The following is a 27,383-nucleotide window of genomic DNA, read 5'->3' on the forward strand; positions in this document are numbered from 1 at the left end:
TAGAGAGAGTCCACACACGAGCACGGGGGTAGGGTGGGGCACAGAGAGAAGAGAAAGAATCCCAAGCAGCCTCCCCGCTGTCAGCACAGAGCCTGATGTGGGGCTCGATCCCGTGAATTGTGACATGATGACTTCAGCTGAAATCAAGTCAGACGCTTAACTGACTGAGCCACGCAGGCGCCCCACCACATTTTTTAAAAAGTATATTCAGGGCGCCTGGGTGGCTCAGTTGGTTGAGCGTCTGACTTCGGCTCAGGTCATGATCTCATAGCTCGTGGGTTCGAGCCCTGTGTCGGGCTCTGTGCTGACAGCTCGGAGCCTGGAGCCTGCTTCGGATTCTGTGTCTCTCCATCTCTCCGCTCCTCCCCTGCTCATGCTCTGTGTCTCTCTGTCTCTCAGTAATAAATAAACATTAAGAAAATTAAAAAAAAAGTATATTCAGATAGTCTAACTGAATTTAGCATTATAAGAGATTATATAACCATAGCCACCATATATGCTTTAAAAATTCCTCATTTTGTTATTGTGTCTTATTGGAGCTCATATATTTTGGTGAGTGCTGATGAAACAAGAAATATGCTCCTGTCAGGTAAACTCCTATAAAACCAAACCCAGCAGGTCCTGGTGTGGCTTCCCATTCCATCTACATTTACTGGGAAGAGATGTGTACTTGAATATTTTCAGGGTAACTCTGTTCTCAACAGATCTCTGCCAGCACTCCTCTCTTCGATTAACTCTATTTTCTTAGAAACTTCTCTCAACTTACCACCTCTACCTGATCTTGGGTCGCAGAGATTAAAAAAAAATTTTCCCTCCTCAAAATACTTTTTTGGGGATTCCAATTCCACAGGAATCATTTGGTTAAAGTTAACCTTCATGTACGGTCTGGAGGAATGGAGGAGAATCTAGGGGACTGTTTTACATTTTCCTTATGTAGGTGTAGATTAAAGGATGTAGAGCATCCTGAAGGATTATGTGCATGGTGAGAATAAAAGATAATTTAAGCCTTCCAAGAAGCCAGGAGTAAATAGAAGAGAGTAAATCCGAGTGTAATACAGGAGCCAGAAATAAGTGTTTCATTAAGTGCTTAAGTTTTATACTTTCACTCTCTGTTGAGTAAAATTAAAGTTGGCTCACCCAGGGCTCGTGCGTTTTCCATGTGAGCTCTCTGAGGCTGGCGATTGCACATGAGCGCAGGAAAGATCAAATAGAGCAATTTGAAGTAGTAAGCAATGGGGAGGAGTAGCCTAGGTGATTCTGCAATGATATCGATCAGGGAACAACGGGGAGAGAAGAAACCTTTGAAGTAAAGGAAGCCTGTAGCAGCAGATGAGTAGTACGGTGGAATAGCACTTACTTAGCTTGGCAGAAGAGGAATTAGGGCATTCAGATTAGCACCTCAGAGAGTGTTGGAAGAGAAAGAATGGGTAGAGGTGGAGTAAACATAAAATCTGAACTATCAAAATGAATTATCTTAGGGAATTAGTTAATTCCAATTCTTTGCATTGTCCCAGCCTCCAAGTAAAATTGCACCTACAATTTTCAGTCTTAACTCTCAAAAACATTGAAATTGATTCCTGGGTTCTGATTGGGAAATTAAAATATAGTTTATGTTTACTTTCAGATAGTGGAGCTGTTAAAAAAAATTTTTTTTACACCAGATAACTATTCTTGTCATTACCATTATAGTTCAGTTGTGTTTGCCACCAAAAATAAAATTGGCTCTAACACACAAGAATCAAAGACAAGAAGTCTAAAATTCATTTTAATTTGGCAATGAGCAAGTCTATATGCATGATTCTCCCACTAATCCTTGTGGGAACTTAATCAAATGGGTGATCTTCTATATGAAAGAATTTTAAATTCAGAAGGATCCTCATATGTAGTCTAGTCTGACTTTAAAATTTTAGAGATTAAAAGAAGTTGGTATTAATTGCATCACAAAATCAATTTCCTTTTAATAGGGAAATCACTCAGAAAGCATGAGACTTATATTTAAGCTATACAAACTTTGGCAGGGTCTGTTCTGTTGAATGTTTTCATTATCTTGCTACAAGAGTTGTGCTTGCTTATTTATTTATTTATTTATTTACTTATTTATTTATTTATTTATGAAAGAGTGTGCATGTGAGTGGGAGAGGGCCATAGGGAGAGGAAGAGAGAGAATCCCAAAGTAGGCTCAGTACTAACAACGCGGGGCTCCCCAAATCACAAGATCATGACCTGAGCCAAAATAGTCTGATGCTTAACTGACTGGCACCCCGAGAGGTATACTTTCTAAATGCAGACAATTTGATTTACTCTAACAGTTTGTCCTAACAGTTAAATAAATTATTCTCCCTTTTCAATGAAGAATTGCTTATCTATTTATTGACTGGTCATAGAGTTTCTAGATGCTTTACTTGATTGGAAGATTGTACTGTTAATTGATCTAATAGCCTCAGTGTGTCTTTGTCTTAGAACAGAGGATAAATAGAATCAACGTCTGCTTTGTTGAACATGGGCTTTCCCTCAGTGGCTCTATAATAAATTTGAAGTTACATTGTATTAATGAAATGCATCATTAAAGTGCTTAGAATGCCTCAGAGAGGGGCCTTGGAATGGACGTCATTCAGTTACCCAAAAAAGCTTTACAGAGTATCTTTTATGTGGTAGGCACTAGGCCAAGTACAGAGGGTGAGGAATAAAGTCTTGGCCCCAGGATCCAGGTGCTAGGGAAGAGAGAGCATTGTTGCTGTGCTCTCCTTCCTGGACCATGGTTAGCAGTGTAAGTACTTTTCACTACTGAGCATTTTTCTTAACCCAGGGCTCTGGGCCAATACTAGTTGCTTGGTGGTGGAACCTCTGGGCCCTTTTTTCTACTGTTATTATATTGAAATGTCCAATTGATAAAGACAGATTCATTAGAAAAAAATTTACAAATGAATTAGTTGGATTGAAAGATACTGGAAGAAAGTAAATCAATTGTCATTTGGTTCAGTTGGAATGATTCATTGATGTTCAAAAGTATTGACCAAGTTTAGAGAAGAAAGTCAGTAGATGATTTCTCACTTTGGATAAACATTAATTTCCAAATAGCAGTAATGAAAGTCACTAGAAGTAACTAGAAGTATTTATGGAATATTTTCATGGGGAGAACTTTCTAAGCATAAAGATGATGGAAGAAATCAAAAAGGAAAAGATCAAAAGATGTATCTGTTACATGAAAATTAAAAATTTCTTCATGGCAAAACATCAAAAACAAAAGCTGGAAGGCAAGCAAAACTTCAGAAGAAAAATTTGCAGATAATATGGCAAAAGATTAATATCCTTAGGAATAATAATGAAAACTCATTATCTAAACACTAAAAAAGAACCCAGTAGCTCAATGGGGAAAAATGCCCCCAAATGGACAATACAATTAGGAGTTACAATTGGCTAATGACCATGTGAAAAATGTTTACTTCACCTTCGTTAGTAAGCAAGAAACTGTAAGTTAAAACGGGATGCCAGGTTTTATGATAGTAGTTAGTGAAAAAAAAAATTCTCAGTTATGGTAAGAATACATGGAGTGCATGTTTAATTTGGTATAGTCCTTCTGAAAAGATTGACAACTTCAGGAATTCCTTAGGACTCCCTTCTAAGGAAATGATGAAAAATACAAGAATAATTTTTATACCAAGATGTTCATTAGAAAACTATTTATAAAAGTGAAAAAAATTGAACATATATAAAATAGAAGAATGGTTACGTAAATGTTATATATGGTACATCTGGTATGTTTGTGTTCTCACTAGAGGCTCTCGGGGAGAACCTGTTTCTTGCCTCTAACAGCTTCTCCTGCCTACAGGCACTCGTTGGCTTGTGGCTGCATCACTCCAATCTGCCTTCTCCTCTTCTGTGTGTAACCTTCCTCTGCCTCTCTTTTGTAAGGATAATTGTGATTGCATTTAGGACCCACTTGAATAATCCAGAATAATCTCCTGGACTTAGTTTATCCTAATCACATATGTAAAGAGCCTTTTCCATAAAAGGTGACATTTACAGGTTCCAGGGATTAGACCCGATATAGTTGGAAGCACTTATTCAGCCTATTACAGAAGGTAATACATTAAAATCTTCATGGTGATTATCTTTGGGTATTATGATTATGCAGAATTTTAATTTTATTTCTTATATCCTTCTGTCTTCAAGGAGGACTCAGGGAAATGATATTATTAAGTCCAGGAGCTGCTCTTAAACTATATTACATATGATTTAAACCTTTTCAAATTTCTTGATTATCAGGTCTCTCTGCTTAAATGTTCAGAAGGGATTTGAAAACATTAAAAAAAGGGATTTTCTCCCCTCCACTTTTATGATGGTTATTTGATTTAGAGGCTGTACACTACAAGGACAGTTAAACAGAACTCCTTTTATTATTTTTCCTCCCATGGGTTGTTTTAAAAGATTTTTTAACCAATATATTTAGCCAAATATATTACTATATTTAGTAATAATTTTCCTATTTTAATGAATGAAGGACATATAAATTTCAATGATAATATCTGTACATTACAAAATAATTGAATACAAAGAAATCCTAAGACTCAATGTAGAATTTCCATTGGGCTCTTCAAAATACTGAAAATACGTCATAGATTATCACTCTTATTCCCTTTGTGGGTAGTTGTTTTAATGGGTGTTTTCAATTCCTAAATGTCTTGAGAACTCTGAGAACACTCTCAGAATTTATTTCTTGAGGGGCGCCTGGGTGGCTAAGTCGGTTAAGCATCCTACTGTTGATTTCAGTTCAGGTCATAATCTCCCAGTTTGTGAGTTCGAGCCCCACTACGGGCTCCATGCTGACATTGAGGATCCTGTCTGGGATTCTCTGTCTCTCTCTGTCTCACTCTCTCTCTCTCTAACCCTCCCTTGCTCTCTCTCTCAAACTAAATAAATAAACTTAAAAAGAAAGAATTTCTTTCTTGAAATATTTTTAAAAAGATGCTTTATTTCAAGTTATTCTTGTCTTTTTTAGGATGACTTTTTTTTTTTTTTTACAAAATTAATAATTGAATCCAAAACCAGACTTGTAGGTTTGCCATCTTTAATAAAATCATTTCTGCCTTTGTCAGGGTCCTTTCACTTTTGTACAGAATTCAGAATTTCTGTTTTTGTGTTAGTAACTTCCCCAATTGACCTTTCATCTTCAGCTTACTTTCTACCTTGCTTAAACTAGTTTTTAACTTTAGAAAGCAGTAAAGGTCCCATTTTATTCTGCTGGACAGAGAGCAACGTGGTAAACTGTTAAGATATAAAGACAGGAAAGTTCAGCTGGGTGTTTGTTACTGCAGGAACAAAGCAGGAGCTCACCCGTTTTCTTCTCGGATATGCTAGTTCTTGAGGTTGTCTTTATTCGTTTCTAGCATCCCTCTGGAGTTTGGATACGTCAGGTTGCTGGAAGGTTGAAATTGTGTTCTTATCCATTTGAGGATTTTGGTCTCTAATTTTGCTACCATTGGCTACTTCTACCAGCCCCTGTTTATCTGTACTCCTTTGAATTCCCCACATCCTTTCTTATAAAGAAGCAAAGCAGATGAGGGGGAACTTGAATATTCAGTTTGGGACTACATAAAAAATGGTTAGCTTGTGGGGTAGGGAGGTAAATTTCAGTTCTTTTGGTTATTTTGTGTTGTTCAAGGTCTGGGTGTACTTCGGTAAATCACAGTGACTCTTTCCCACACATGTGTTTTATTTTACAGTAGAACTATAGCATAGCAGGAAAAAATTTTGCCTCAAACAACAAATGTGATATGACCAAGTTCATGGTTACATTTCTGAGGTTTATTATATGCTGCAGTATATGGTTCCCTTCTGTTTTATACATATTGGATAATATCTCCATAATTTATCCAGAATAGTATTAGTTCAGTGCTACTAGCTATTTATAAGTGAACTGAATTGACTTTCCTTAGTATGGGTGTAAATATGTACTCTGATTGCCTGAGAATTTTAATATTTTTAACTTTTAATTATAGTTAATTATCACTGTCTTTGACTGGAATCCATGTACTTGGGAAATATGCTTGTAAGGCAACCACAAAATAGTAGAGTTAAGCAAATCTATTATTTTGAAAATCTCAAAAGCCTTACAATAGGTATTGGAATCTAAGATGTGGCAAGGATGCTTTTTTCAGCATGACCAGAGGAGATGCAGTGGAGATACAGCCTTTATGCCCAAACTCTATCAGTGGAGTTAGGGCTAGAATTCTGTTTTATATAGGAGTGTTAGGATTTTTTTCTGAACCAATATTTCTTCTATATTTTGAAATATGTGTGTTAATGATAGCTCTTTTAATATTCAGAAGCTGAATGGACTGACTGTAACAGCTTTTAGCCATATTGTTTATAAAGCTTGAAACTCATGAAAATAGGTTTGGAGAATGACCTTTCCCCTGTAGGATGAATTACCAAAGGTTTAAAACTGGCCACAGCTTTGGAATTGCTATTGAGTTAGGAACTTAGTTGATTTAAGAGAGAAGGTGGCATTCTGCTTTTTATTGCGTTACACTACAGTGATATTGCTAAGCAAAGGAGAAACAGTAATGTATGTATATATTGCCTGAGTTATTTTCTCTGAAGAAATTTTCAGGGAAAAGATGGATTTTTCTTATGATTTTCTTGTGTCATTTGGGAAGGATCAATAATGTTGTCTTTATTTTTACTAATGTACCAAAAGGGGATACTGAAAGAAAAATTAAATATATGTATCTCAGTATATAATGGTTTTTAAAATAGAATAAAATGTTTTATGATAGAATACATGATTTCCTTCACATTGTTTAAAGATTCTTACTATTTTAGCTTCCAGAAAGTAGAGTGTAAATATTTTGGTAAATTTCTGTGTTTCAAAAGGTTTCTGTAGGAGACAACCCAAATATCCATCAATTGGTGAAAAGACAAATTGTGGTATGTCCATAAAATGGAACATTACTCATCAATAAAAAGGAGTAAACCACTGATACATGCAACAGCATGGATGAGTCTAAAATGCATTATGCTAAGTGAAAGAAGCCAGACACAAAAGAATTGCATCAATATAATCCCATTATATGACATTCTGGAAAAAGCAAATCACAGGGACAGAAATCACATTAGTGTTACCAGGAACTATAGATGTGGAGGAGGAATTGATTACAAAAAGACAAAAGGTGAAGCACCTGGGTGGCTCAGTCAGTTAAGCGTCTGACTTTGGCTCAGGTCATGATCTCATGGCTCGTGAGTTCGAGCCCTGCATCCGGCTCTGTGCTCCGAGCCGGGAGCCTGCTACAGATTGTCTCCCTCTCTCTCCCCACCCCTCCCTCACTTGTGCTCTCTCTCTTTCTCTCAAAAATAAACATTAAAAATTAAATAAAAAAAAGATACAAGGCAACTTTTTTAGGTGACGGAAACATTCTGTATCTTGATTGTGGTAGTGGTTATGTGACTGTAACATTTGTCAAAACACTTTACTTAAAAGGGTGAATTTACTTTTTGTAAATTGTACTCCATTAAATCTGACCCTCCCCCAAAAGTTATGGTGTACTGAGTGGGTCCTCAACAAATACTAATTTGCTGGAGTTAGATTAATATCTGCTACCTGCTGGCCACTAGCTCATTGTTTCAGAGTACTTAGTTGCAAGCAACAGAAACTGACTTTGGCTGACTTAAACAGAAATTTATGGAAAGGACATTGAGTAGCTCAGAAAATTTATAGGAAGAATATAGAGCAGGCTTGGAAAATGGACAGTAGCAACACAGGCTAGGGAACACCCAAAACTCAGAATAACCCTACAGACCCTGTCTGGAGAGGATACTTCTGCCTCTGCCTGTGAACTCTGGATGCCACAGCTTGTCCCACTGTCACCAAGGGTACTGGAAACTAGGCATCTGTGCCACATTGCTGCCAGTTCTGCCCCTGTAACTTGATACTGGTGCTGCAACTATCTTCGCTGCTTGCATCTGCTACTAGAATGTATTCTCCTTGGTCCCTGCTTCTTTACTGTTACAGCTTTGGAGTCAATGTCTAGGATGGGAATGTCTAATTGGCCAAGCCCAAGTCATATGTTAGCTGCAAGGGAGGCAGGGAGAGTGCTTGTCTGATATTTTCAGTTTCTATAGTATCTCCCACCAAGACTCATAAAGTATGTAAGGCAGTCCATATACTTACTGGATGGAAAATTTCATTATATGTATGTATCCATCAAAATATGAACGGAGTTTTAAAACTTAATTTCTGTACCCCTTCCTTATCCTATTTGTGAATGGACCAGTGTAGTGTTAATTTTTATTATTGTATGATGCTATTTATGAGTGTGTTACAGTCTAGCTTCATATATGATCTCTGATCTTTAGGCTGATTTTTTATTTTTTTTTTAAATTTTTTTTTCCAACGTTTATTTATTTTTGGGACAGAGAGAGACAGAGCATGAACGGGGGAGGGGCAGAGAGAGAGGGAGACACAGAATCGGAAACAGGCTCCAGGCTCTGAGCCATCAGCCCAGAGCCTGACGCGGGGCTCGAACTCCCGGACCGCGAGATCGTGACCTGGCTGAAGTCGGACGCTTAACCGACTGCGCCACCCAGGCGCCCCTAGGCTGATTTTTTAAAGACATTATTTTTCTTCAAGTAGTTTTAGGTTTACAACAAAATTAAGAGGAAGGCAGAGAGATTTCCCATATACATGCATAGCTGCCTCCATTATTTAGGCTGATTTTAGTTTGAAGAATAGTTCTGAATCTGCAAAGAATGACCAATAATATGTGCTTTGTGCATGGTAAGTAGTCAGATGTTGTTAAATTCATAAAAGTTAGGAAAAGTATGTTTTTTAAACACACAAATGTACTTAAAATACAAAAATAAACAGTGCACCAGAAGAATGTACTGTGATCAAGTGGGGGAATGTGACTTTCACTGGGAAATGTATTAGTAGACTGTAATATCAAAAAGTCAGATGAGAAAATCTCAGGCTTGTCTTCTTGGAATCTTCTGAGATGATGATAGACACTAGTAAGCCAAGATTTTCAGGGAAACCAAAGAAAACACCATTGTGTGGAAGGAATTGAGGCTACAGATATAAAAGGTGAGGAGGATAGTAAGAAGCCAGAGAGAAGCCTCTTGTCTCTAGTTTGTCTTTGCTCAATCTGTCTTGCTTTGCCAAGAGGTAGTGCAATGGTTAAACAGCACCATAAAGGTAGGCACAGATTTGAAAGACTCCCTGTTAATAGTAGAAAGGCGGAGATAGAGAATATGGGGTTAAAAAATGGATGATGATGTCCATCCACATTTAATTTGGCTCATGTGGAATGCAGTGGAAGCACTTGACTGGGTAACATTCAGGGCTCTAGTCAGCTGCACACTGTACCCATGCAACAAGGAAAGTGGCCTTGTTAAAAACCTTAGCACGGCAAAGAAAGGAGAGGGAGACACATAGCAGCCTTTTACCTTTGCCTGAGACCCAGCAGAAGTTGTTATTCACTAGACACTTTATTCTCTTTCAGATCGATAAAGAATGAACACTTGGGCATTTAGCTTCATGTGGGTTCAGTTTGCAGTCTGATCAGCAAATGGTGGAATGTCCATATGCACTGAAGCGAGGTTCATAGCAGCTCAGCTTTGAAGAGTCCAATGAGGATGATGAATAAGTAATAGGACTTTTAATAAGTTACTAAAAAGGGGCGCCTGGGTGGCGCAGTCGGTTAAGCGTCCGACTTCAGCCAGGTCACGATCTCGCGGTCCGTGAGTTCGAGCCCCGCGTCAGGCTCTGGGCTGATGGCTCAGAGCCTGGAGCCTGTTTCCGATTCTGTGTCTCCCTCTCTCTCTGCCCCTCCCCCGTTCATGCTCTGTCTCTCTCTGTCCCAAATATAAATAAACGTTGAAAAAAAAAAATAAGTTACTAAAAAACTATTTGCCCACCTACTCTCTTCCAGGAACTATTCATGTACACAGGGTGTAGCAAGGAAGGTACATAGGCCTGTTGCCTGCTCTTGAAGAGTTCTCAGTCTACTGAGAAGTAGACACACTGAGTACAATCCAGAAATGCTATGTGCTTTCCCTAATGTCCTGAGAGACTCAAGCATAACTTAAGCCCTGAAAATGCAGAGCTGTGGGGAACATGGGAGTCTTAAGACAAAGGAACATTTTTATTTTTTATTTTTTATTTTTTATTTTTTAAAATGCGTATTTACTGGAAGGGAGAATCCCAAGCAGGCTCTGTGTTGACAGTACAAGGGCTTGATCTCACAAACCGTGAGATCATGACCTGAGCCCATATCAAGAGTCATATGCTTAACTGACTGAGCCACCCAGGTGCTCCAAGAACATCAGATTTTTAGCCTGGAGGCAAGGCAAAAAAAAACATGGCTTTAAAGAAGAGCACAGAAATCCCAAATTGGCAAACTGTAATAAAAAAGCCGAGAGAAGAAATTCAATGTTAGACAATGAAATGTAAATGTAAAGACCAAGAGAAAGAAAGAATATTAAAAAGAAATTAAAATACTGCCTGTGTATTGTATAAAGAAATTAAATTTTAAAGAGGTTAAGTCACTTTCTCTGAATCACAGAGCCGGTGATTAGATCCTAGGCCATTTGATTTTCAGAGCCTGATTTCTTAACCATTCATTACACATTACTGCCCCTTTAAATCAATGAGAGGTATAATTCTGCACATTAAAAAAATTCTTGTCAGTCTTGTTTGTTTTCTAAGTGATCTGTTTGTTGTTAGTTTCATGATATTAGTTGAGTTTGTGCTTTGTACCTTATTTATGTGTTTTGGGGTTTTTTTTGGTATACAAATAGATCAATTATGTAGTTTCTGATTAATCTTGATTTTCTAAACGTTTCTGAAATGTCCCAGGTATATCAGCCGTACTTTGTTTACCAGTATTTGACTTTTAAAAAATAACAGTTTTATTGAGATAATTTACTAACTGTAAATTCACCATTATAAGGAGTATGGTTGACTGGTTTTTAGAGTAATCATTAAGATGTGCAACTATTACCACTCTTTGTTTTAGACCATTTTCACCACCCCCACACTACTCATTTTCTCCTACCACCAGTCTGTGGCAACCACTTAATCTACTTTCTGTGTTGATAAGTTTGCCTGTTTTGGACATTTCATATGGATGGAACTATATTGTATGTAGCCTTTTGTGAATAACTTCTTTCAGTAGCATTGTGTTTACAAAGTTCACCCATGTTGTAGTATGTATCACTACTTCACTCCTTTTTTTAAAAAAATGTGGTAAAACATACTTAAAATACAGGTCTATGGCATTAGATACATTCACATTGTTGTGCTTCATTCCTTTTTATTGCTGAATAGTATTCCATGGTATGGATATACTACCTTTTGTTTATCTAGTCATCATTTGGTAGACAGTGGACTATTTCTACTTTTGGCTATTATGAACAGTTCTCCTAGTGAACTTTGACCTACCAGCATTTGTTTTTGGTTTTGTTTTTGTTTTTTTAAGTAGACTTCATGCCCTGCATGGAGCTCAACATGGGGCTTGAACTCAGACCCTAAGATCAAGACCTGAGCTGAGTTAGATGCTTACACAACTGAGCCATCCAGGTGTGCTCCACCCCAGCATTTACTTTAATCTGAAATACCTCAATCATTTTGAGGAAGAAAGAACTTTGGACTTGTATTTTAAGTGCCTCTCTTAGACTAGTGAGGTATTGCTGACATGTTCCTGGACAATCATCTACTTCTCTTGGTCTCTGACAAGGTGGTCTTATCCCCATTTTCAAGATGAGAAAACTCTATATAGCTCAAACTACTGTGAAAAGGAGTGTGTAACATTTAAGACTAACAAAAGTTAAATGATCTCTTCACATGGCAGGTGTTGGGGACAGAAATTGGCCTTCAGAGAGGAAGGAAAGAAAGGAGGATGCTTGGAGAACTGTAGATGGAAAGTTGAAGTTTATCTTTGGGCTTCACCTAGTTTGCTTCCTCTTCCAATTGACATTCCTTGTTCTCTCATCGGCAGAGATTTTTTTTGTCACCCTATTATAGCAGTTCCACTTGCTCCTTCCCTTCCTCACATTCCCTCAAAACTATCCCTTTGGTATGATTAATTATTGTTACTAAATATAATACAATTATAAATATTAAGTATCATTGCTTTGTACCATCCCAGTGACCAATAAACCTGTCTTGGTTAGTTTGTTTGCTTTTTTTTGGTGGCAGGAGAGGTGAGTATTTATTAGTTAACCCAAATCAATCTGTAAATGATGGAATGTCTCATAATCTAAGGGTGAGATTTTTGAGGCGGGACATTCATACCATTCAACCTATTGCACCTATTTTAAAAAGACCCTGATCTTGGGAAGGAAAGAGGGGAGTCTGAGGTTCTTATAACCCTTTAAGGAAGTGTGTCTATCTAAAAATCCCAGGAAGAAATGGCAGAATATAAGGCTCATAATAATAATAGCTCAGTACAAAGGCAGAGAAAGAAATCTCTCAGCTGAACCCCATTTCCTAAGGAAATAGTCATTTCAATATAGAGTGTGGGGAATGAGGGAAAGGTCTGATGGAGTAGGGGACAGTTTGGGGGCTTAGGACATTTAGATAGAAGCAGAGTCAGATGAGGTCAGTATTATTTCTGATGGAGGGAGAAGTTGGTCACTGAATGCCATCCCACTGCATTCCTGGTAGTTACAAATAGTAGTAATTTATACAATTGCTTATTGTTTGTTTAATTACCATGTATCACAACAGTGATTATGCATTGTCAAATTATTGTTATATTTTATTAGAACACTGTACTTAGCTTTCTTAGTTAGGCATGTTGCTTGATTCTCTCAATAGAAAATGTACTGGTGTCATATGTTTTCACTTGTATGCAGAATTTGAGAAACTTAACAGAAGACCATGGTGGGAGAGAAGGGGAAAAATAGTTTCAAACAGAGATGGAGGAAAACCATGAAAGACTCTTAAATACAGAGAACAAACTGAGGGTTGATGGGCGGATGTGGGGAAGAAGGGAAAATGGGTGAGGAGCATTGAGGAGGGCACTTGTTGGGTTGAGCACTGGGTGATGTATGTAAGTGATGAATCATGGGAATCTACTCCTGAAGCAAGAGCACACTGTATACACTACATGTTAGCTAATGTGACAATAAATTATATTAAAAAAAATAAAAATAAAAATAAATCAATGGAGAATGGAAGCAGGATTAAATAAAACTAGTATTCACAATTTAAAAAAAAGAAAACATTACTTGTGATAAGAGTATTGATAAGCAGGTGAGACTTTGTGGCACTTTTTACATCACAGCATTCTTTTTAGTAATCATTTAAAGAAGCAGTGTTCTAGGCCCTGGAGGTGTTAAAGTGAAAGCCACGGTCCCAAACTAAAGAGGCTTATCATTTGGTGGATGAATATCAGATCACCATAATAAACTGTGCTAAGTATTCAGTAGTGTAGGCAGGACATTTTGGGAACACTTAGCTAACGATGAATGTAATGGGGGGAAACTTTCTGAAACAAGTTAACAGGTGAAGTGTCTTGAATGACAAGTAGGAACTGGTTGGGTAGAGATATTGGAGGAAGGACATTACAGGTAGAAGGAACAGCATGAGCACAGGTAGGGAGAGGCTTGTTTGCTTGACTTTATTGCTAATTGGAGAGGGACCAATAAGCATCCATGGGACAGGAAAGGATATATAAAATAATACACTTGATCCTGCTGACAGAGAGCACATGGTTCACTTACTGGAGATGCATTTATTCTTGTGTGCCACCAGGGTGTCATATAGCGAATTACCTGCCTCTTTCACTGTACAATATGGTACACTAGTGGCTTTGTAAAATTAATGCACCCCCAACAACAATTTACTTTCTTCTTAAAAAAATCAGGGCCAGTAAGTTGCTGTGCATTTGTTTAGTTGGTTATTGAAAAAGTAAACATCAAGGGAAATTTATGGGCAAAGAATGTTCAAATAAAATGTTTAGATATTCCTAAGTGTCATTAACCTGTGATTAACTGGTGACAAAATTTGCTTGAAAAGCTCCATTCAAACCAAACTGTCCAATAGGGGATTTGTAGAATAAATTATGGCATATAATCAAATACTATTCCTCTTTAAACATGAAGTTGTAGAAGAATGTTATGACATTAGAAAGATGCTCACTGTGTTGTTAATTGTCAAAAGTAGTCTACAAAATCGTCAGTGAATAACATGATTTCGCTTTTTGCTAAACTGTATAACTGGTAATCTCAGGCCTCAGTAGCCCAGGAGAATAAAATAGGTCCTTTTTATATTCTCCAGATGATAATAACTCCTACTCCCCGCCCTCTCCCCCCTGTCAGATTTTGGTTCATCCTATGAAACTTCTCTAGTTACTTCTGAGAGACCTAAATCTCAACAATCGCCACCATGAAGTGCCAGCTATGTTATTTATTCATCTTTGGCTCACCTTTGTTGAGAGATGCTGTCCTTGATAAGCCACACTGAAGGTACTGTAGACAACCTGAGGGCCTTGCTAGAGAAGCTGCCTCCTGAGTCGATCAAAGTCCTTAATTTGGGGTTGATAGAGAGGTGCTGGGCTCTGTTTAGAAATGGGAAAAAATGGCTTCCTCCTCAGATCTGGGCCATGTTTTGCTGCCTGGTCCTAGAAATAAGCACCAAGTTCATAGACTGACTGAAAAAGTCCTGCACTTCCTGTTAACTGCTGGTCTTCATTCTTTATTCACAAGGGTTCAGACTTGACCGGTGAAAGCAGAAGTTACCATGTTCCCCAATCCAACTTGAAGATTACCCTGATTTCACCCTAAATGGATGGCACCATCGCTCAGATGCCATTTGCTCAGGCCAAAAGCCTGAGAGAGGCATTCCAGACTCCTCCCGTTAGTTCACATTTAACCTCCATGTCCTCTTTATTCTTCTGTCTTGCTGTTTTGGAAATCTATTCATTCTTTTTGTCTCCACTGTCTCTCAGAATTCAGACCTTCATTTCTCATCTGGATTATGTATAGCCTCCTAATCCTTCCTGAAGCTTCCAGTCCTTCTGAAGCTCCAGTCCCCCTGATTAGCCTCCGTACACTTTAGGCATGGAATACATAGCCCTTTATGTCTAGCCATGGTATATTTCCATTCTTTGTCCTGCCACTTAGTCTTCCTTACAGATACCTTATTTGGTATTTCTGCTGTCTACCACATATCTGTGTTTTTTTGTTTTTCTTGTGGCAAAATATACATTACATAATATTTACCATTTTAAGGTATACAATTCAGTGGCATTAAGCACATTCATAATGTTGTATAACCATCACCACTCTATTTCCAGAACCTTGCCATCATCTCAAGCCAAACATCTGTGTCTTTTTACATGCTGCTTCCCTCTGAATGGAATGCCCTGCCTCCACATTCCCACCCCTGTTCCTCCTAAGGATCTCTGCAGACTTGATTCTAATGCCATCTCGGCATTAGAGTCTCTGGAACTTTCCCCAATTCTTTTAAACTTGAGTTAGGTGCTTGTTTTTTTGTTCTTCCATGCCACTCTGGACATACTCCTATCATGACACATCTATAATGTTATTGTGATTGTAAATTTATGTGGCTCTCTCTTCCACTAGACTTTGAAGTCTTTGAATGAAGAGTCTGAGTCTTTTATCTCTGCATCCTTAGCTTCTAGCACTGTGCCTGCTGTGAATAAGTGATTGGACTCAGCTTCCTATCAGCTATGCAAATTAGCACTTGCTCATGTGCTAGCATTGACTGACAATCAGGTAGCAGGTCTAAAAGAAATTGCATAAATGTAGGCTCTCTCCTCTTCCAATTAGATATACTGGAATTTTGTTTCTGCAGATTTGAGTATGTAATTTCTCAGGAAGCTGCCTGAGTCACCTATATTTATGATTTTAGTGAGTGATGGGCTGAGTTAGGAGTGTACAGTAATTGGTGAGGGAGACAAGGATTAGGAAGAGTAAAAATTGAGCAAAATGCTGAAAGTATGTGTGGTCTTAACTATCTAGAGTAGTGAGTTTTCAAGACTCCTTTATCAGGCTATGAGGTACAAAAGAAAGAAATGAAAGTATCATCTCAGTGCTATTGAATAGAAAATCAGTGAAAAGACACTGGAATGAGTCAAGGTACTAGACAAAGCTTTAAGGGCACAGCAATTTCTTTTCTTTCCCTTCTGTTAACCATCCCCCCCCCCCACACCACCGAGAACAGGCAAATAGATGGGACTAATTCTTAAAAGACAGAGGTGTTACTTACTCTGTTTTGGAGCCCCTAACTTCTGACAGTAGTGGTTCAATGTTTCACTTCTGGTTTACACTTCACCCTCGTGGGAGATGCTGAATTTGTCAAAAGGGGTGAGACAGAGGCTTTAAAATTCCTAGAGTAAAAATTAGATATGTAGGATCTCTCTTCAATAAACTTTTATTTCACTTCCTTTTGCCTTAAATTGAGTGAACTAAAATCCTAAGCATACCGTTCAAAATCCTGTTCAGCCAGCTGCTCAGCTAGAAAGGTCAATCTTCATCACTCCATTTACACTGAGCAAACATTTGTGGCAGCAAGAGATCTGCATCAAGAAAAAAAACATAGTCCAGTAAAGTGATTCAATTGTCTAATCAGGCATATGACTTGAACATAATTTAAAGGGTCCTTGAAGTTTCTTTTTTTAAAGGCTTGAAATCAGAAATTTGCAATTTACACAACATGAGTCATGCAGATCTGATTGAAGTTCCTGCATTTTCTTTTCATTCATTTTCTTTCCTGTTTTGTACTCTTTCATTTTCTTTCCTGTTGGGAGTCTAGTAAAGAAAGGAAGTGAGAGTAATTTAAAGTGAAATTAGATTGTACATTTGCATATTGTGGAGCTAGTGGTATTTTGGATTTACAATTTATGATATAAATGACTTCGCAGGGGGCGCCTGGGTGGCGCAGTCGGTTAAGCGTCCAACTTCAGCCGGGTCACGATCTCGCGGTGTGTGAGTTCGAGCCCTGCGTCGGGCTCTGGGCTGATGGCTCAGAGCCTGGAGCCTGTTTCCGATTCTGTGTCTCCCTCTCTCTCTGCCCCTCCCCCGTTCATGCTCTGTCTCTCTCTGTCTCAAAAATAAATAAATGTTAAAAAAAAAAAATGACTTCGCAGTAGTTGTTTTTCACACAACACGTTTAGAAATTTCTGTTTGAATACCTTGGAAAGTAGTAGCGAGGAGTATGATCTACCTGCTTAGGACTTTTAAAGTAATTTCTGTTACTTACATTCTTCTTTTTTTTAATCTTTAAATACTAATAAAACAACGTGATTATTGTTTTAAGATGCCTCCCTCTAAGATTTTACCCTTGAGTCATCTACTGGTAATTGAGGGCCACATTGTACATTGATGTAACTGAATGTCTTTTTGCTTCCCAAATATGTCATTTAAAATGTAAGTAGCAACTGGAAAGAAGGATGGTTACCATTTTTTTTCCTAGCATGCTTAGCAAAAGTATTTAAGGATGTTCTGTATTTTCTGATCAAAACAGATATAATCTTGTTGATGGATTTGTCTCAAAGTATGTATACTTTAGGGGAAAATGCTTTTATTTTTAAAAAATTTTTAACGTTTATTTATTTTAAGAGAGAGAAAGCGTGAGAGCCAGGGCGGAGCAGAGAAAGAGGGAGAGAGAATCGCAAGCAGGCTCTGTGCTGTCAGCACAGAGCCTGATGCCAGTCTTGATTCAAAGAACCCAAGTTCATGACCCGAACTGAAACCAAGAGTTGGCTGCTTAACCAACTTAGCCACCGAGGTGCCCCAAGGGGAAAATGCTTTTCAAGAAAGCAAGCATGTTAAGCACTGCTACTTGCAGGGTACTGTGGTGGTAGTAATAATTTAAACATCTATTAGGTCTTTCATATAATCAAATAATCCACAGTTCTTTAAAGAGGAGTAATTCTGAAGCTTTAGCTCTTAATATGAAGGAAATAGATCACAATATAGAACATATCTATATTCATGCTTATGGATTATTCTTGAATGTTTGGCTGGTAGGGAAGATTTTTGCGACATACTTTGGATCCTTTAAGTGTTTTTGACATGAACTACACTTTTTAAGAGGTCGGGGTTCGGGTCTTCTGAAGAAGAAAGGAGGCTTGGTCTAGAGACATAGGAATGAAACATCTGAGGAGATTTGGATTTCAGCTCTCCTTGAAGAGAATTAATGCATGCAAACATTATTCCGTGTGTTTAGCATGATATAGAAGATGTAATCATAGTATTTTTTGAAAAGGTTGACTTACAATTTTTAACAGCAGAACAATAAGGTATAGAATGAAAAGTTGATCAATCCCATCCCTGATTTACGGTTTCTGAGCTTGTTCTCTTGGAGGCTACTGTTGGTACTAGTTTCTTGTGTATCTAGAAGGGTCAGTTTAAAATATGTATTTGCAATGTTTATCATGGTGCCAAATAGTGAATATAAGTCAAGTTGTATATTGAATCCCATTTTCATGCTTCAAAATGACAGGGAAGAAATGGGATTAGCTTTAGAAGCAGCAGCCTACCTGGGTCATACAAAAGTTGAGGTATTCCTCAATTTTCATACATTATATGTTACTGGAAACATATAAAAATGAAATGTGTAAACCTCAAATATTAGACTTACATGTTTTAAGTGAAGTTTAGAGTGCTAAAAGCTACTACAAAATCCTGAAGTTTACTTTTTAAAGCATAATCTTTGACCCCTATTTACAGTTAAAAGACTATTTATATAAATACCTTCTTTATTTGGCAATTGGGCATAGAGTTGACTGGCTTATGTCCATTGAGACTAAACGTTAGTCTTTTTCAGTATGCTTACACCTTTGATCTTTGCTTCAATTGTTCCCCCTTTATGAATCTATGCTGTGTCGTAACTACCAACCTCCCCCCGCCCCCGCCTCCTTTTCTCTGGAGAACTTCCTGCATATTTCATTGCACTCCTTATTGCATGTAGCGAATGGTTACTAAAAAAATAAAGGGAGGGGATTAAATGAATGAATAAACAATTTTTAACCTTGTGACACAATAGAAGGTAGCCATTGTGGATTCAGGTTTAGGGGTATTTTAAAATTAAGAAGATAATTCTAGGTCCTAGTTTCCCAAATGTATTGACCATGAAACATGTTAAAATGTAAAATGAAATACATGAGAAGTATAATTAGTTCATGGATTAAAATACAGCAAAAAACAGTTTTACAGAGGAGTTAGTTATTACAAGAATGATCAGAATTTGAATCTTCTGTTTTTTTAAATGGGTTTTAACCCACAGATAAAAATTTAAGAACAAAAAGAATAAGAAATTGCAAGATAAAAAGTGTTTTAAATACTGATTTTTTGGCTTTCAAATACAGAAGTGAAAGTACATTAAAAATGAAAACAATAGAGGCACCTGGGTGGCTCAGCTGGCTCAGCGTCCGACTCCCGATTTCTGCTCAGGTCATGATCTCACCTCACAATTTGTGAGTCTGAGCCTATGTCTGGCTCTGTGTTGACAGCACAGAGGCTGCTTGTGGTTCTCTCTTCTCTCTGCCTCTCCCCTGCTCGCTTTTTCTCTCTCTCAAAAATAAATAAATAAATAAAATGAAAGCAATGTTTTGTATTTTGTATATATCTACTATTTTACTATTAGGAACCTTATTGCTCAGTCTCTCTTCATAGCATATGTAGCATCAAATCTGTTCATTTATTTTGTTGGGAGTGTTTTGTTGCAGCATAAGCCCATTTATAAAAGGAAGGCTTTTTGAAACAAAAGGAAGAACATAAACTACAGGTTTACAATAATCTGCTCTTGATGTAGACACCTCTGAAAATTACAAATTAATGTTTGGCAGCTCAGCCTCCAATTTTTTAGAAACCAAGTGCTATGATTATTTTCACATTGAAGGGGCTTGGCTTTTTGCTTGTTTACGTCATGTATAGATTAGCTCATACTAACCATAGCTCACCACAACTAAGAGTGGTATCATTATTTCATATTATAAATAAAACATTGCAAATATGTTGAAATAAAATGACAGTATTCATAACATAGACCAGCATGTATTGAACTGGCAATGCATGTTCTGTGTAACAGTGTATCAGTAAATACTCTTCATAAATGACAGATCAGATATTCTTGGCATTGTCAGGTATAGGGCTATTGTGCACTATTTCTTTTTATCTCTTCACTGTTTAAAAATAAACTTTTAAGCTAAAGTATTAAATATATATACAGAAGGACACACCTAGTAAGTGTGCAGCTAGATGAGTTATCGCAAAATGAATATCCATGTAACTAGCGCCTGGATCAAGAAATAAAATACTACTGGGGTGGCTGGGTGGCTGAGTCAGACAAACGTCCAATTCTTGATTTCGGCTCAGGTCGTGATTTCACAGTTTGTGAGTTTGAGTCCCACATTAGGCTCTGTGCTGGCAGTGCAAAGCCTGCTTGGGATTCCCTCTCTCTCCCTCTCTCTCTTTGCCCTTCCTCCACTTGTTCTCTTTTCCTTTCAAAAATAAATAAACATTTAAAAAAAAGAAGTAATGTTAGCACCCCAGAAGCTCCCTCATAACTCACTCCTCTCCCTCATCATTACCTTTTTTTTATGCCCAAAGGTAATCACTATCCTAATTTGTAAGTACACAGATTACTTTTGCCTTATTTGAATATGTATTCTTTTGTGTCAATTTTTTCCTCTCAGCATAGCATTAGTCCAATTTACCCATGTTGTTGTGTGTATCAGTTCATTTCTATTACTCTGTGGTATTCCACTATGTAAATATACCATAATTCCAAATCCATTTTGTTTTTTACGGAGTTTTGAGACTTTCTCAGTTTAGGGCTATTACAAATAGTGCTGCTATGGATATTCTTACACATGTTTTCTGGTGTGCATATATGATATATATATATATATATATATATAGATAGATAGATAGATAGATAGATATAGATATATATACACATTGATACATCTCTGTTTATATATACATATCTATCTCTGTATAATATATCTAGTAGAATTCAACTTTTTTTTTTTTTTCAACGTTTATTTATTTTTGGGACAGAGAGAGACAGAGCATGAACGGGGGAGGGGCAGAGAGAGAGGGAGACACAGAATCGGAAACAGGCTCCAGGCTCTGAGCCATCAGCCCAGAGCCCGACGCGGGGCTCGAACTCACGGACCGCGAGATCGTGACCTGGCTGAAGTCGGACGCTTAACCGACTGCGCCACCCAGGCGCCCCTAGAATTCAACTTTAATAGGTACTAGCAAATGGCCTTTTTAAGAGAGAGCATGCATGAGTAGAGGAGAGCGGCAGGGTGGGGGGTGGGGAGAGAAAGAGAGAATGAATGAATGAACGAATGAATGAATATCTTAGCAGAGTCCATGCTCAGCACGGAACTTGACGCTCAATCCCACAACCCTGAGATCATGACCTGAGCTGAAATCAAGAGTTAGATGCTCAAGTGACTGAGCCACCCAGGTGCCCCTACCAAATAGCTTTCTTTTTTTTTTTTTTTTTTTAATTTTATTTTTTTGAGAGAGAGAGAAACAGAGCAAAAGCTGGGGAGGGGCAGAGAGAGAGGGAGACACAGAATCCAAAGCAGGCTCCAGGCTCTGAGCTGTCAGCACAGAGCCCGATGTGGGACTCGAACTCGTGACTCATGAGATCATGACCTGAGCCGAAGTCAGTCGCTCAACCGACTGAGCTACCAGGCGCCCCCCAAATAGCTTTCTAAAGTGCCTGTACAACTTCAGTTCTTATCAGTGGTGTATGTACACTATGCTACATCCTCACCAACACATGTTGTTTTCCATCTTTTTAGTTATTATGGTAGTGTGTGATGCTGTCTCATTTTGGTGTTAATTTGTATTTCTCTGATGCCCTAACAAAGTTGAGCATCTTTTTGTATGTTTATTGATGGCTTTTTGGATTTTTTTTTAAAGTGAAGTATCTGTTTAAGTACTTATTTTTCTTTTCAAACATAGTTTTATCAAAGCATAATTCATATACCATAGAATACATTTAAAGCATATAATTAAGTGGCTTTTAGTAGATTCAGAGTTGTGATTCCATCACCACTTCAATTTTAAAATGTGTTCTTTGTACCAAAAATAAACCTTGCAATCTTTAGCTGTCACCACCTAACCCCTCCTTCTCAGTCCCCCACCCACCCCAGGTCCCTGGCAACCTCTGATCTACTTGTTTCTATAGATCTGCCTATTCTGAACATTTCATATAAATGGAATCGTACAATAAGAGATCTTTCATTCACTTAATGTTTTCAAAGCTTATCCATAATTCAGCATGTACCAGTACCTCATTTTTATTGTCGAATAATATTCCATTGTATGGAAATACTACAATTTATTTACATATTTATCAGTTGATGGACATTTGGAATGTTTCCACCTTTTGGCTGTTATGAATAATGCTGCTAAGAACATTTGTGTACAGGTTTTTGTGTGTCAAAATATGTTTTTATTTCTCTTGGGGTTGTGAGTAATTTCTTAAAGATGTGCATATAGTAATAACCCTGTAAAGATTCTTAGTGTTTTTCTTAGACATATTTAAAATAAGTTTTAAAATAAATATTGCTAACATCTTTTGTGTTTTATGATGAACACACATTTTTGTGGAATACCAGTGTTCCAAGAAGCACATTTTGAGAAAGATTTCTAAGTGGTTATGCTCTTCAGTGTGATGTGATATGAAGAGAAGAAAGTCATGAGCCAGCAATCAGTGAGTGATAAGTATTAAGTATTGGATTCTCATTTCACAGAAGGTTTTTCGATTTGCATTTCATTGTTGAAAGAACTGTGGTCAATGCAGTTTGTTAATATTTTCTTGGAAAGGGATAGAGGGCAAATGAGGATTTTATGAGTCCAGAAGATCTAAGAAATGGCCTTTTAAAACAATTAGGAGGGAGCTGTGTGATTTCCAGAATCTTTCTGTGAAGTATTCAGGACTCTTAATCTTTTAAGATTGTGATAATTGTATAGAATTTGTTTCATAAAGGCACTGTCTACAGTGCATCACAGCATGAATTAGCAGGCCAAATAGAAAAGACATTATATAGTGGTCATAATAAAGACTTCATCCATAAAGTATTGCCTGTTTTGTAATGACAGTAGTTCACTAAAACTTAATTAGCAGTATATATCAAGCAATTTTCACTCAGAAGCATCTTAAAAATGTGCTCTGATGATAAATCATAAATACTCTTTCACACTATTGAGTAGAATTGAAACCCAAATTAATCCCAAAGAAAAAGCTTGAGTTCTTTAAGTAACCAAACAGGTAAGTAGATACAGAAGTAACATGGTAATTAGGGAAAACTAAAAACTTGGGTACTGTATTGGTTAGTCTATTCTTAACACCTGTGTTTTAAGTCATGTTAAAAGACAAAATTCAACTTAAGTTCACATCAACATGAAAGTTCAATTCCATTTCCACTTGGCAAAACCATCATGCATTAATTTTCTACATGGTAACAGCGTATTACATTTTAAGTTACTGTTTCCATATGGTAAACTTCTTTAGTATGATGTATTTTTTCTTCTAATAAAGATGATTAAAATGAAAGACAAGGGGCCAATTATATTTTATTAGTGGCCAAATGTGCTCACTAAATTACATGTGTTAAATCTTGAACTTTCTCATTCAGTTTGGCAGAATTATCTTTGGTAACCATGTGTCCCTGCTGCATATTAAACATAATTGGACTTCTAGTGTGCAATCAGAATTGTAACCAAAAGTAATATGCTAACAAATTCCAGACTCAATAGCAGTCTAGGGCTGGGTTTCTTAGAGTCCTGTTCAGATAAGTTTTACACTGTAATGGATTTTACTCCAAATTTACTATTTTGTAACATATATTTCATCTAAGTTTCCATTTACCTTTTAAGAGCCAAAACCCCTAAAATATCTTATTAACACCAGCAACTCATTCCTGGTAGATTAGAGAAAAGTAATACGTTAACTGGAACAGTGATTTTAAAGAGATGCTGGACTTCACAGAGTTAAGTGTTAATGCTACACCAAGTTGATGGTGCCCTAACAAATGAGCATTTCCCATTCCCACCTTGGCCTATTTCAGTTCTGTACAGCTTTACTATCTGCCAGCTCTCTGATGGCCTGGAGTATTAGGTCCGCAGGATAACTGTTTGCAGGAGGCCTTCATAGGTAGGTCTGTCAAACAGAATCAGTAGTGAAGCAGCAGAAATGGGGAAGTAGACTACTACATTTTAAATATCTTCCTGGGTTTCCACACCAGAAATTTTAATTTTAAATCTTAGTAAACTGAGAAGAGTAAGAGCTTTCTACCTCCAGAACAATTTATCAGTATAAATTCAATAATAATTCTGTGATGGTGTGATTCTGGCCAGGTTTCAACCAGGTCTTTTCTGTCCTGCCTCCCATACCAATGCTGCATTGGAAACTAGCTTTCTTCGCAGCATGCCACAGTAAGGGAACAAGTATGGGCTTCCTCAGTCTTTTCATAGTTGAGAAGGTTTGGATGTCCTATAGACTTGACTCACTCTGTTGCAAGTTCTACCTTCTAGAAGGATTTTGTTTGGAGAAAATGAATAGAATGTCTTAAATATAACTGGCATATTTATGAGTTGTGTGAGCATTCAAATGTCTGTTATTTATGGGAAGATGTGTTTGAAATAAATAAGCAATATGGTGGTTAGCTTTTCAAACTAGTACCCAGAAACCATTTAGCTAAAGATGTCTCTGCGAAGAGAAGTTGTTAGAAGTCTAGGATCCTTTGGAATTCTTGAACCACAAAGTCCTCTGGGCCCAGGACACTCTATAGCTTAAAGCCTTGCATCACATGAAGTCCAGTGAGTGAAGTGAGTGAACACACCTAAGCACATTCCTTTCTATGCTCACTGATTCATTGCCAGACCTTTCCCTGTCTTGTGTCTTGGCCTCAACCGCTGGCCATGTCTAGTGGATGAGAAATAGGCAGGGAGCAGTCAGCCCACAGGCTGATAGAATCAGAGGCAGAGTGGGCCTTATTTATTTATAAGTTCCTTTTCCAGCTGTGTTTTACTGGAAAAAAAGAACTGCTGATAAAAATAACACAGGCATACCTTGTTTTATTGTGCTTCAGAGATAGTGTTTTGTTGTTTTTTAACAAATTGAAGATTGATGGCAACCTCACATCGAACAATTCTATTGGTGCCATTTTTCCAAAAGCATTTGCTCCCTTTTGTGTCTTTGCATCACATTTGGGTAACTCTTACAATATTTCCAAGTTTTTCATTATTAGTGTATTTGTTGTGGTGATCAGTGATTACAGTTCACTTAATATTCAGATGATGCTTAGCACTTTTAAACAATAAAGTATGTTTTAAAGTATGCACGTTGCTTTTTTTAATGTTTATTTTTGTGACAGCACAAGCGGGGGAGGGGCAGAGAGAGAGGGGGACAGAGGATCAGAAGCAAGCTCTGTGCTGACAGCAGAGAAAGACCAATGTGGAGCTGAAACTCATGAACCATGAGATGCCTTGGGCCGAAGTCAGATGCTCAACTGCCTGAGCCACCCAGACGCCCCAGCACATTGTTTTTTTTAGACATAACATTATTACACACTTATTAGGTCACAGTATAGTGTAAACATAACTTTTATATGCACTGGGAAACCAAAAATTTCATCTGACTCACTTTATTTTGATATTCACTTTGTTATGGTGGTGTGGAACCAAACCTGTGGTATCTCTGGGGTGTACCTGTACCTACTCTACAGATAGCCTCACTTTACAAAATTCTTGTTCTTAAGCAGAAGCTTTTTTTTTTCTTTGTATTTTGTACTTTGTTTCTAGTTTTTTTAGAAAAGAGGAAAAGAGAGGCCCTACAATGAAATGTGAAGACCACTGGCAGTCAGTTGTTAATTTTGACTTTGCACTCCACACTGGGAGCTTGTGCAAACCCCTTAAGCTCTGTTTGTTCATGCATAAGATTCAGAGATATGGAGGGATGGTCTCTAAAGACTCTTCCAGTTCCAAAATACTGTTTGATACAAGCACAATGTATTCTGTACCTTTCTAGAGTTGTAAGGCTTTTGTCAAATGTCATTGCAGTGTCCCATTGATGGTCAATAATGCTTAAACAGGATGAAAGTAATACCCTACTCAGAAGAGTGAGACTGGAAAACCAAGATTAAAAGATTAAAAGTGGACCCTCATGATCTGGGTTCTAGTTCCACTTCATTAGTAACTGATCATGAGACTTTGGGCTCTTGAACTCTTTGGGTCTGTTTTTCCCTCTGTAAAGATTAGGTGGTTACATTAGTTGCCTTCTAGCATGTCTTTCAGCTTTCAGATTCTACTGATAGCTCTAAGAAATATAGGTATCTAATGATAATCATAACATCTGAATGATTCAGTTATCTTTGCTTAGCTGCTGATGGAAGGAAACTGGCTACAGAAAAGCAGACAAAATAAAAAAAAATTGTCTATTAGACACTACTAGACTCTGGTGAACTTTCATAGTCACGCAAAGCAGCTGGTTATATTTTTAGCTTTTAGGAATTCTGTACTTCCATTTCTCACTTACAGTCAAGTGAAAGCTTCAGGGCCACCTGGGTGGCTCAGTAGGTTAAGTTTCTAACTCTTGATTTTGGCTCAGGTCATGATTTCCTAGTTCGTGAGCCCCACTATAAGCTCCATGCTGACAGTGTGGAGCCTGCTTGGGTTTCTCTCTCTCTCTCTGCCCCTCACACACGCTGTCTTTCCCTCTCTCAAAATAAATAAACAAACTTAAAAAAAAAGAGCTTCAGGCAAAGATAATATTGTCTACTATCCAGTATTACAGTCTGATCCCTCTAGTGTAGTTTGTTGGGAAATACATTTCTTTGTCTCCAGAAATGGTTTTTGTACTTAATAGCTTTCTAATAATACATCTAATAATAATGTCTTGCTTATTCTCTAATAATTCTCTAATAATATCTTATTAATCAAACCCTTGGAAAGGTGCCTTAAGTAGCAAAATATTTATTCTAGCTCATGGCTCTTTGTGGTTAGTGAAAATTCTTGACCCTGGGTCCATCTCTGTATATACAGTATCTCTACAGGCAGCTGATCTCTCAGTCCCAGAGTGAACAGTCTGCGTTTTGGGGACATTAAGAAAGCTATAGATGGAGGTAAATTTCTGAGAGGTTTCATGTGGGAATTGAACAGGAGGATCATATGAGGAAGAGTTTCAAAGCTGGCTCTGTGAGGGTGGCAGAATATTTTCTAATCTCCAGTTTCAGTGTTTGGGCTGCACTGCGTGTGGTACATTCTTTGTGTTCAGGTGGGGCACCCCTGTTATCCCGGAGCAGAGTTTTCTAACTCTTATCTGGATCTGGAACTGGAACATGTTGTTTACTCTCCCCTTAGAAAGAAGTACAGAATTTGTCCAC

General features: G+C 37.6%; 2 protein-coding genes across 11 annotated transcripts in view; one reads left to right on the forward strand and one right to left on the reverse strand.

The window, feature by feature from the left end:
• Nucleotides 1-27,383, reverse strand: part of LOC123583643 — a 252,374-nt gene that overhangs the window by 34,517 nt on the left and 190,474 nt on the right. The window lies entirely within an intron of this gene.
• FRMD5 (FERM domain containing 5) overlaps nt 1-27,383 on the forward strand; it is a 321,525-nt gene that overhangs the window by 30,789 nt on the left and 263,353 nt on the right. The gene's annotated exons all lie outside the window — the stretch shown is intronic.

Source organism: Leopardus geoffroyi, chromosome B3 (assembly GCF_018350155.1).
Source record: "Leopardus geoffroyi isolate Oge1 chromosome B3, O.geoffroyi_Oge1_pat1.0, whole genome shotgun sequence".
NCBI lineage: Eukaryota > Metazoa > Chordata > Mammalia > Carnivora > Felidae > Leopardus > Leopardus geoffroyi.